Here is an 11,928-nt window from a genome sequence, read left to right on the forward strand (position 1 = left end):
ATAATTATGTGAATGGATTGTAGATGTTAAGAGCTTAATTTTGGTACCAGAAACGTTCAATTTTGTAACACCCCCAGATCCGGGGTCGGGGATCCGAGTCGTCACGGTCTTTCATTCCACAATACCACTTCACTTACTTAATAAAAATAACCTTATGCTGTGACCCCACACTAACACACACCACAACCCGTTATAGTCTCAGAGATGAACATCAAAAAAAAAAATATAACCACAAGTAATTATATTCCACAATTATCTGCCAATACACCTTAAAAGGTTTTCTGAATAGATTTACATTTTATTTGCCATTATTACAATTCATATTATACATAAGTCTGGTACATCAAAAGTTGAAAGCCTAGCCTATTGGTAGTTCCTACCTCAGCTACAGCAGCATCAACGCTTCCAGAAGACTGCTGAACGTTTTCTAACCTCTTGCGAATCGGGAGCTTGGTCCGGTTCATCTTGTCTATCTGATGTTGTGTGATGAAAGAAAAAAGCAAGGGTGAGCAGCAAGCCCACCAAAATAATATGCATAATTATTTACAGTATATGAGTCTACTCATAATACTCATGAAAGTCTTGGTCAAAAGAAATGAACCAAGTTGATAACTTAATGCGATGAAGTCGCAAAATATTCAGTATATATATATATACATATATACTTTTCAAAATATTGGAAGTCCTCTTCCATGCATAATATACACAAAGTCCCAGTGTATGACTGTATATAAAAAATATCGTTGCAAGGTGATCTCATATATCTAACCTTGTCTCAACGTTTTTCTGAAAATCTTTGTCATTCATAAGACAATTATTAATTAGATATAAGTTTAAAAGATGAAGTTACCAAATACTTCACTACACTTATATCATTCCCAAATACTACTTGAACTACCACCGTTCAAGTTATAATCAATTTCAAAAGTTCATCCCACTGATGAGACCACAAGATAAGACTTGAATAGATTCAATCTTTGAAATATTATTGAATGAAAAAGTTATGAGATACTTTATTTAGTCCCGATATATATATCCACATATATATATCCCTTTAAACATTTCCTGGAACCTCTGTTATGCAAAGTATGAACGGAGTTTGAAACATCCAATGAATTTTGGAAAGGAAAAGAATTTTGGCATAAACCCGATATCTTGCTGATCAGGCAAAGATACCAATAAGTAACCTTTTCTACTAGTAGATGGACGAATTCCCCACTGGTCATCACCCTGGTCATAATTAAGACCTATGCTGGACTGCCACTCAGCCACTTATGCATTTGATGGACTCCCACTGAGCCACTTACACAATAATAGACCGTACCCCGGCCTGTCGCTTATGCCGACTCAATGAGAGGGGCTTACTTCCCGAACGTTGGGCAAGTAATCAATTCATTTACCAAATCTGCAACCTTGTTGCGAATATAAAATACACCACAGAGCCGGATTCCCCAGGTTTTGAGCGAGTATTTAAATCCCCTTTAAAAAGGAAGATCTTAAATATAAAAATGAGTTTTGGGATCCGCTCTGACTTTTAAAAATCATTTTGAAGACTCGAAAACACTTTAAAGAGTGTTTGGAGTAAGGCTGATTTAATGAAGTAAATCAGTCCCCAGAATATTAGAAAATATCTGAATATTATTAATTAAATAATATTCCCATAAAGAATAGTCTTTATAAAAATAATTGAAGTAGAAGTATTAAAATTTATACTTGAAACGAGTATTAAATAACCAAAGATATACTTATATGAAAGTATTATCTTTATTTGAATAATCGAAAATAAGTTTGATTATTGACATCTTATTCTTTAATAAAATAAAGAATATATCTCAGCAAATAATCGGAGTCATAGATCCTCAAATGAATATTCAATAATATTCAATAAATAAAATAAGCTGAGTCATAATACCTCGAATGAATATTATAAATAATATTCATTAAATAAAATAAAGGAGTCATACATCCTCAAATGAATATTCAAATAATATTCAATAAATAATATAAAAGAGTCATAAGCCCTCGAATAATATTCGAAATAATATTCAATAATAAAATAAAGTTTAAAATTATCGAATAAACCTTATTCGATTAATAGTTTGGAAAACTATAACCATATATATATATATATATATATATATATATATCCATATCCATATATACAAGATTACTCGGGATCCTCGACTCCCGGTTTTAGAAAATATTTTCACCTTTGGGTCCCTATACTAAGGGTATATGCTAGATACCGCTATCCTCTAGCATAGGTATCATCAACTGAACCAACAGATATATATTTCAAGAATATGAAACAGGCATGCATATATACCATATCACATGCTACAATATATCGCAAGAATTTGCTAAATAACCAACATGCATCTATCGCAAGATAATGCATATACAAGTGTATACATCACAACAACAGTATAACTGGTAGAAAACTTGCCTGAGCGACTGGGGTTACGAATGGCTCGGGACGAGTCTGATAACCTATAAACAACAAGTAAGTTGGAATTAAACCAAAGTCACTTGTTGTAACACCCCCAAATCCAAGGTCGTGAATTCGGGTCGTTACGATCACTTATTAATTAAATAATTCTCTTTTCACAATATTACTCGACCTTTTATTCAAACTCACATACACACAGGTTATATGCTTGGAAACATTATCAAATAAATCATTTCCACTTATCTACCTGACGGGGCTGGCGCACAAAAAGCCTACGGAACTCACGAGCGTTCCTTACCCGCCTACGGACAGCAGTCCTGGTCTGATCCATGCTGGTAGTCTGTTGTGATATGATATATAAAAGCAAGGGTGAGCATTAAAGCTCAGCAAGGTATATATCCCCATAATTAAGTATGTAAGGATAAATAAAACCAATAATTATACTTTGTATCTCCAAAGCGTTCTAAAAGTTTATATGCTTATCAAATTTATAATATTCTCAAAATCAACTACAATAGTATATCCACTGAATACTTGTATTCATCTCTTTCTCAAAATCATTTTATACTCGTACTCATTTTATTTCAAAATCTCAAGATGTTACTCGAACCAAGATTCTCAAATGGGTGTGATATATATTCATCAACATCCCAATTTAAAACTCAGCCTTATTGGCAGATTTCTCAAATGGATTTGATATATAATCATCAACATCCTTATTTAAACTCAGCCTTATCGGCAGATTTCTCAAATGGATTTGATATATAATCATCAACATCCTTATTTAAACTCAGCCTTATCAGCAGATTTCTCAAATGGATTTGATATATATTCATCAATATCCTTGTTTAAAACTCAGCCTTATCGGCTATCTGTTGTATATTTCACAATAGTTTTTCCAAAATGGAAGAAAGGGACTATACTGGAATAAACCACGTATCGGTGATCAGCCGAATACGAAATTTTCTCTACTAGTAGAAGGAATACAAACCTAGCCACCTTTGGGCTCATCAAGACACTACACGGTGGTTGCCCATTGTCGTGCAAGTCCGAAAGTCAATGGTCACATAGACCATATAACCGTACAATGCGCCACTCCGCGCTTGCATAATGCGCCACTCCGCGCCTGGTCACTGCCCGATACCACTCTGTGCCGGGCAGGCCACATTCCAGTCCCAAAACAGTTATATCTTTTGCTCAAAATCCTTTTTCGAAGGAATAGGTCGTTAAAAGTTGACCTGAAAATAAGATGTTTTATTCATCACTTTTAACTCAATTGATCTTTGGGAGTTGTCGGATCTTTGAATTTAAAATCATTTTCAAATCCCTATCTGTAGTAGGGTGACACGTATATTACTCACTTGTTCTTTATTGAACGAGGAAGCAAAACTCTTATGCTTCAAGACTAAGTTCCCTAAGGTTTTGATACGTTTCAAATGATTAATCTCTTTCAAGAGTTTTGAATAATTTAGAAAGTACCTTTGGAAATTATGTCTATTTTTAAATAAGTTTTTAGAAGTCCGAAGATATTAAAAATCTAAGGTCTCATAATTATATAAGAGGGATTTAATGAATTGATAAAATCTTAAGTACAAAGTATTTCTAATTAAGGTTCAATGAATTAATAAAAATCTTAAATACAAAATATTTTGTGAATAAGGTCCAACGAATGGAGACACCTTAATCAAATAATCAAAACATGATTTGGTATCCTATAATTGCTCTTTGAATAGTTAAATCTTTATTAAATAACGTGAAATTATTTATAAACTATTCAGTATATTTTTAAATACTTTTTGGATATTTAATAATCCCTTAAATATCGCTTTATAAAATAATCAATCAAGTAAGGGTGTCCCTTAAATGAATAAACCAATATTTCTCGAAGTTTAAGTCAAAATCTCAATCGTTCGCTTGATATATATATTACGCGAACGTACTTTATTTATCGAAATAGAAATCTTTCGCGTCCGGCTCTCTCCGGAATTAAATCGTTATTAAAATATCTTCAACTTCCATTATCATATATTATATTTGAAATACGTTTCAACTTCTCATACTCGTGTAAAACGAAATTTATTTTCGTAAACAATCGCATAATTCGTATGCATTGATATCATAGACAAGCATATATATATTTGAACTGTAAATCATGGCATCAATATCACAACAGTATATATATACCATGGATAGTATGAGATAGGGTTTCGAAAACTTGCCTCGAGTAATCGAAGTGGTATGGTCTCTGGTGTTTGGTTGGCGATCTATAAACAAAAACCAACGGTCTAAGTTAGTACGCGATTAACGTCTCGCTTTTATTAAGCAACTTTCGCAACTACTCAAGTATAACGAATCTCCGATCGTCACATTCTCAACACTTATATTCTCACTTTATAACATGGTCAGGTTTTGAAATCGATCGTTCGCTTTATAAAGTCCATTTCAAGTTTTAAGCTCGAACGTGAGAAAATGTTCGTCAAAACTAGGTTTTTTATGCGTTTCTCGCTTGCGCTCGCTTTACCAAAATATTTTTATAAAATCGAAAAATTAATATTTTCCCAAGATTCTTTTTGGACAGTCTTCTCTACTGTCATATCCATTTTTCATAATTTTTCCAGAATCTCAAAATTATTTTAAGTCCTTCAAAATCACCATGCAAGTGGACTTAAGTGCAGTTGGCTAATCGCAGAAATGTTTTACACTAAAACGACCATAACTCCTAAACCGTAAATCTCCTCATGATGATCTACACATGTATAGAAACTATAAAACAATATCTATCTAGTCATGGCCAGTGGTTTTCAAATTTTAACCATTTTCATGGCCGAATGTCTTGCAGAAAACAGATCAAGTACAAGAATGCCCAAACTCAATTTCTACTACTTGATCTTAACACAATCACTACCTATAACCATCATAAACACAAGTACTTCTCAAGATCCACCCACATGAACCTTATATGCTCTATCTAGTACCACATACATGGATTACAACTCAACATCTCAAGTCTTTAGCAAGAACATAATCAATACAAACTCAAACAAACACAATCCTTTGGATCTTAACACTACAACAAACATAACTCTTAAATCCAACCATAAAACCTTAAAGGGTTGAAAGTTATACCTTCTTGGATACTAGGAAGGTTAGTGCTAGGATTATTGAGGCATGGTTTTCTTAGAAAACACTTAGAAGGGCTAGATCCTTAAGAAACAAAACCAAGAAACAAGTTAAAATTTCGGAGTTACCTTTCAGCACCTCATTCAAACATTTTTATAAAATTGAAAAATATTAATTTGAGGCTGAAATTTGGTACGAAGCTTACCCATGATATAGAGAAGCTATGGTAAACATTTCATGATATTTGAATGAGTATATTTTGAGTTATGAATTTTTCTTTCTCCCTTGCTCAGAAAATCCGAACTGCTGGAATGAAAAATGGGAGAGCTTTAAGTGAGGGAAAAGTGGTTGTTTTCTTTTGTGGCTAAAGTGTGGGAGTGTATAATGAATATATGGGATGTATGCAGCAGATTTGACAATAATTTGGCAAAGGTATGGGTTGGTTTGATTGTGTGGTGAAGTGAGAAAAGGGAGAAGTATGGCTTGTGTACTTGTTTGTCTCCCATCACTATTCAACACTATTCCACTAACTATTCTAGTTAGCTTCTAATCATCTAGTTACACTCCTAACTACTAGTTAGGACTTGGTTATGCATGGCCAACTTGCATGGGATTTAATTTCTCATTCATTTATTTATCGTAAATGCAATCATCGTTCCATTCCGATAGTTTCCACGTATAACGACTTGTTTCGTAGCGATTTCTTTTATCGCTTATAATCCTATAACCAATTCCATTCCTTCTTTTGATCATAGAAATACCTTGATATATTATTTATTTCACGTAGTATTCCCGGTTCTACGACATTCTTTACGGATACGAAAACACGTAGTATAATTGTGAATCTTCGAATTCCGTCGGCTTTTACATTCACTTATTTTCCTCGATAAACAAGAATATGATCTCGGATTCTCAAAATTCCACTATTCATTTAATGATGATCCCCATACGTATTACTTAATTAGCTCAAGTTACTATTCACAAAAGTTTTAAAATATTACAAAAATCAGGGTTCTTACAGTCTCCCCCCCTTAAAAGGATTCCGTCCCGGAATCAACTCACAAATAGATGGGGGTACCTTTCTCGCAGGTGGCTCTCTAATTCCCAAGTCGACTCCTCGACCTTGGGATGTCTCAATAAGAATCTGAATAGCTTGACACTCTTGTCCCTGAGTATTTGCTCTTTTCAACCAATGATTTCAACTGGTTGCTCAATGTAGGACAGATCTAGTACTTACTCATGTTTCACTATATTCTTGGTATCCGCATTATACTTTCTCAACATTGGCACATGAAAAACACTATGAACCTGTTCAAGGTTTAGAGGTAAAGCCAATTCGTATGCCACGGTTCTATTTGTCACAAAATCTCAAAGGATCCATATATCGGGAACTCAACTTTCCTTTCTTTCCAAATCTCATCAGTCCTTCCCATGGTGACACTTTCAAAAATACCTGGTCACCCACTTCATACTCTCTGTCTTTTCGTGCTAAGTCGGCATATTTACGTTGTCGGTCTTGGGCTGCCGCTAAGCATCCTCTGATCAACTCAACTATGTCCCTCGTTCTTTACACCAAGTCGGGACCTAGTAACTTTCTTTCACCAACTTCATCCCAGTACAAGGGTGAATGGCACCTCCGACCATACAGCGCCTCATGTGGGGGCATTTCTATACTCGCATGATAACTATGATTGTAGGCAAACTCTATCAAAGATAGGTGTTCATCTCAATAACCTTAAAAATCAATTACAAAATTTCTCAACATGTACTCCAATGTCTGAATGATTCACTCACTTTGTCCATCGGTTTGGGGATGGTATACAATACTCACATTCAGTTTGGTTCATAAGCATTCCTGAAAGCTCCTCAAAAAAATCTGGAGTTGAATCGGGGATCTCTGTCAGATATGATAGCTACAGAGACTCCATGTCTTATCATAATTTCCTTGATGTATAGCTCTGCTAATCTATCCACCATGTAGGTTTTCTTGATTGGAAGAAAGTATGCTGACTTGGTCAGTCGATATATAATTACTCATATTGCATCACGGTTAGCCTTAGCTCGGGGAAATCCTACCACAGAATCCATGGCTATTTGTTCCCACTTTCACATAGGAATTCCTAAGGGTTGTAGGAGTCCCTTCGGTCGCTGATGTTCCACCTTCACTCTTTAACAGGTCAAACACTTACTGACCCAATTGGCCACGTCTCTTTTCATGTTGGGTCATCAATAATATTCCTTTGGATCTCGGTACATCTTGGTACCTCCAGGATGAATTGAATATCTAGAATTATGTCCTTCGCGTAAAATTTCATCTTTTAATTCTCGAACATTCAGAATCCAAATCCGGTTCGCATACCTCATAATTCCCTTCTCATCTTTCTCATATTTGACTTCTTCTCAGTCAAAGATTCTCGCTCTTCATTCGTCTTCTCTTCCTGATAATGTCCCATCTTTTCTAACAATTCCAGTTCTAATTTGATCTCAATTAGTCCATCAGTCCCTTTACCAGTGACTTCACCTCTATCTCCATCTCCTCGAGTTCTCTCACTAGTTCCTCCGGTGTTGTCAACATCTTGAGTCTCTCTTTACTACTAAGGGCATCGGCCACCACATTGGCCTTCCCTGGGTGATATAAAATCTCACCGACATAGTCTTTCATTAACTCTAACCATCTCCTCTATCTCCTGTTGAGTTCTTTCTGAGTAAATATATACTTAAGGCTCTTATGGTCAGTGTAGATCTCACAATTTTCTCTGTATGGATATTGTCTCCAATTTTTCAAAGCAAAACTATTACTGCTAATTCTAATTCATGAGTAGGGTATCTTACTTCATATTCCTTCAGCTGCCGTGAGGCATAAGCAACCATTTTCCCATGCCACATGAGCATGCATCATAATCCTTTATGTGACGCATCACTATAGATCACAAAATCACCCTTTCCATCGGGCAATGCCAGCACGAGGGTTGATACCAAACTTCTTTTCAATTCCTGAAAACTTTCCTCACATTTTTCATTCCACACAACCTTTTCCGTTTTGCAAGTAGGCCTAATCAAAGGTCCTGATATCTTAGCAAAATCCCGTACGAACCTCTCATAAAACTGGTTAATTCCCAAAAAGTTCCTACTTCCGTAGGTGTGGTTATTCTTTCTCATTGGAATACTGCCTCAACATTGGTAGGGTCAACTAACACTCCTTCACTGCTCATCAATTGTCCTAAGATCTGAACTTCATTTTTCCAGAATTTGTACCTTGAGAATTTGGCAAACAACTTTTCTCTTCTCAATGCTTCTACCACTATCCTCAGATATTCCGCATGTTCTTCTTCCGTTTTAGAATAGACTAAAATATTATCAATAAAAAAATAATGACGCACACGTCCAAATACTTTTTAAACACTCGATTCACAAAGTCCATGAAAGCTACTGGGGCATTCTTTAGCCCGAACGACGTCACCAAGAACTCATAATGTCCATACCTCGTGCGAAATACGGTATTTCTCCCCTGTTTTAATCTTCAGTTGGTGATATCCCATTCTTAGATCGATTTTCAAAAAGTGTACCACTCCTTCAAGTTGGTCAAATGAATCGTCAATTCTAGAGAGAGGGTATCTGTTCTTAATAGTCAGCTTATTCAGTTCCCTATACTATGTGCACAATCGCATACTACCGTCCTTCTTTTTGACAAACAACATTGGTGTGCCTCATGGTGACACATTAGGTCTCATCATTCCTTTATTCAACAGTTCTTGCAACTGTGAAGTCAATTCTTTCATTTCAACCGGGGCTAGCCTATATGGGGCTTTTTGAAACTGATGCCGTTCCTGATGCTAATTCGATAGCGAACTCTATCTCTCGGTCAGGTGATAATCCTGAAAGGTCTTTGGAAAACACATCCTCAAACTCGTGAAGAACTGGTATGTCACATACATCGGGGCTTCTCTCTTGGTACCCACCACGTATGCTAAATACGCTTTGCTATCTTTCCTTAATAATTGCTTTGCTTGAGCAATATTAAAAAATTTCTGGGTCTGACGCTAACCCTTAATCACAATTTTCTTGCCGTTAGGCATTCAGATTTTAACTTTCTTTCCTTTATAATCAATCTGAGCACCATTGCTCGACAACCAATCCTTTTTTAAGACCACACCAAATTCTCTCAGCCTAAAAGGAATTAAGTCCAACTTAAAGTCCTTCCCTCCTAGTTCCCACTTGCAGATTAGATGAATCTCATTAATTGGAACAACCTCTCGATTCACTATTTCTATTCGCAATAATTCTCGCGTTGGAATCACATTAAGTTTTAACTTGGCCAAAAATCTCGCAATATAAAATACTTAGTTGCTTCAGAATTAAACAGAATATTTGCAATAACCAAATTGAGTAAAAGGTTACCTGCTATCACGCCCTAGCTGGGTTGGGGCAGTTGCTAGAATAATGTCCTAGTTGGTTGCAATTAAAGCACCTCAGTAGCTATTTTCCCAATTACATACCCCAGGATGTTTCTCCCCACATGACTTATGATCCGGTAGGGGTGACCGAAACTGGTTATGAAACGTAGTCTTATATTGACCACCTCCCTGGACGATACTCTTGCTTACCGGTTCGCTAAAGCTATTTCCGCCAGCTACGGTAGTGGCGAACCTGGTACCCACTGCGGGTTGGGACACCACTCCCCTCTCAGTCCTAATCGGAAACTTCTGTTTATCGCTCTGCCGCCTTGGCTTCCGAACTCCTCTTCTTGCTCTCTTCCTCTTTTTGACTTTGCTCACTCTCTGCCTCTACAATCGAGGCCTTTTTGCACATAGTCTGTTATCTCAAGTAATGACACTCGATCCTGAATCCATTGTTTCAGCCCTTGCTGAAATCTCCTCGCCTTTTTCTCTTTCGTGTTCACAAACTCCGGCACGAATCTCGACAGTTCAATAAATTTGGCTTTGTACACAGCCACTGACATCTTATCTTACTTAATCTCTAGAAACTTCAACTCCATCTGAGCCTCCATAAACCTGGGAAATACTTTTCCCCATGTGATAATCACATCAGTCTCCAAGGTTCCTTTAGGTTCCCACTAATAATTTGCTTCTCCTTTTAACATATAACTGGTGAACACAGTCTTTTGCGTCTCTTCTATGGGCACTATCTCAAAGCTCTTTTCCATTTCTTTCAGCCAAGCTCTGGACTTAATAGGTTAGCAGTCCCTTGAAATTTCTGGGGGTTTTAACCACTTAAAGGCCTTAAAGACATTAGTAACTGGAACATGATCCACCTGGGTTGAGGGTGACAATTTAAATTCTCTCGAAGAAGATTCATAATTTGGTCCATGGGGTTTCCTCTCTGGCCTTCCCCCTCGTTAGTATCCATAGTTTCTTCTTCATTGTAATCCTCTAAGCCGAATTCATTATATTCGACTTCCTCGTGTTCTTGGTTATTTTGGTTTACCAATTCAGCAGGGTTTGCTCTAGTTTCCCAATATGTCGCGGTGGCATCGTTATGCTATTATAAAAGATCACCAATATAACATTATTCGCGTCTCTACTCATTATGTTAAAGTCGCTTAATAACTCACTTTGTCACAAATACATTCTTCATTCCTCTTTAGTTACTCGCAACGTTGTGCCCACGCACCTGATTTGATGCGTTAACAAAAGACGACATCCTGTCGAGAATATACACGTAGCTCCTAGTGACATCCCACTCTTGGAATTCTGCGTCAGACTTATTGGTCTTCTCCTCCAGTAGTTCGGAGCTTGCTGCGTTGATTGCAGGAGCATGAAACTTTTCAGAAATTATTCTGTCGATTCTCGCTTTCCGTGTCGAACCATAATGGCTTAACGGACGAAATGATTTCGTATTATCGCATAGCATTCTCATCATGGGACACGCTAAAATCTTCCTTATAGGACATAGATTCCTCAATGGTATAGCGAATACCCTTCTTGGTAGAATCGCTGTTCGTCATGTATTGAACCCTTATTATCGGAACAATACTTTCAACCAATTCAGGTAATGTAATAACCTTAATAGTAAAAGAATTAAGCATCTTGATTCTTGCCTAATATGTCTCCTCAAGGACACTCTATAAAGAGCTATGAGTGGCAAGACTCGGGTTTTCCAATCAACCTATGGTATTGGGGTATCGTCTTCATCCCGCTTTCTCCGGAGACTTAGCTCCACTTCTATATCAACATTATAAAAAAATCATGTACAATTTTCTCCTTTCCTCATTATGTCGATCTTAAACGATTCCATCAATTTCCGTATAACACTTCACATAAACACTTCAACATAACTCCTGGTAGTCCATCAACAAACTCTATTGGCTCAACCAATGGACTCTCTTTCGCATATAACTC

The 11,928-nt window shown here is 36.5% G+C and overlaps 1 long non-coding RNA gene across 1 annotated transcript; it reads right to left on the reverse strand.

The window, feature by feature from the left end:
- Positions 1-2,478: 2,478 nt before the first annotated feature.
- On the reverse strand, positions 2,479-5,908 carry LOC141706350 (uncharacterized). Its single transcript, XR_012568775.1, has 3 exons — positions 5,576-5,908; positions 4,669-4,713; positions 2,479-2,789 (listed from the first exon to the last, which is right to left on the reverse strand). It is a non-coding gene; the product is annotated as an uncharacterized LOC141706350 (long non-coding RNA).
- Between the last annotated feature and the right edge of the window lie 6,020 nt (positions 5,909-11,928).

Source organism: Apium graveolens, chromosome 2 (genome assembly GCF_009905375.1).
Source record: "Apium graveolens cultivar Ventura chromosome 2, ASM990537v1, whole genome shotgun sequence".
Taxonomy (NCBI): Eukaryota; Viridiplantae; Streptophyta; class Magnoliopsida; order Apiales; family Apiaceae; genus Apium; species Apium graveolens.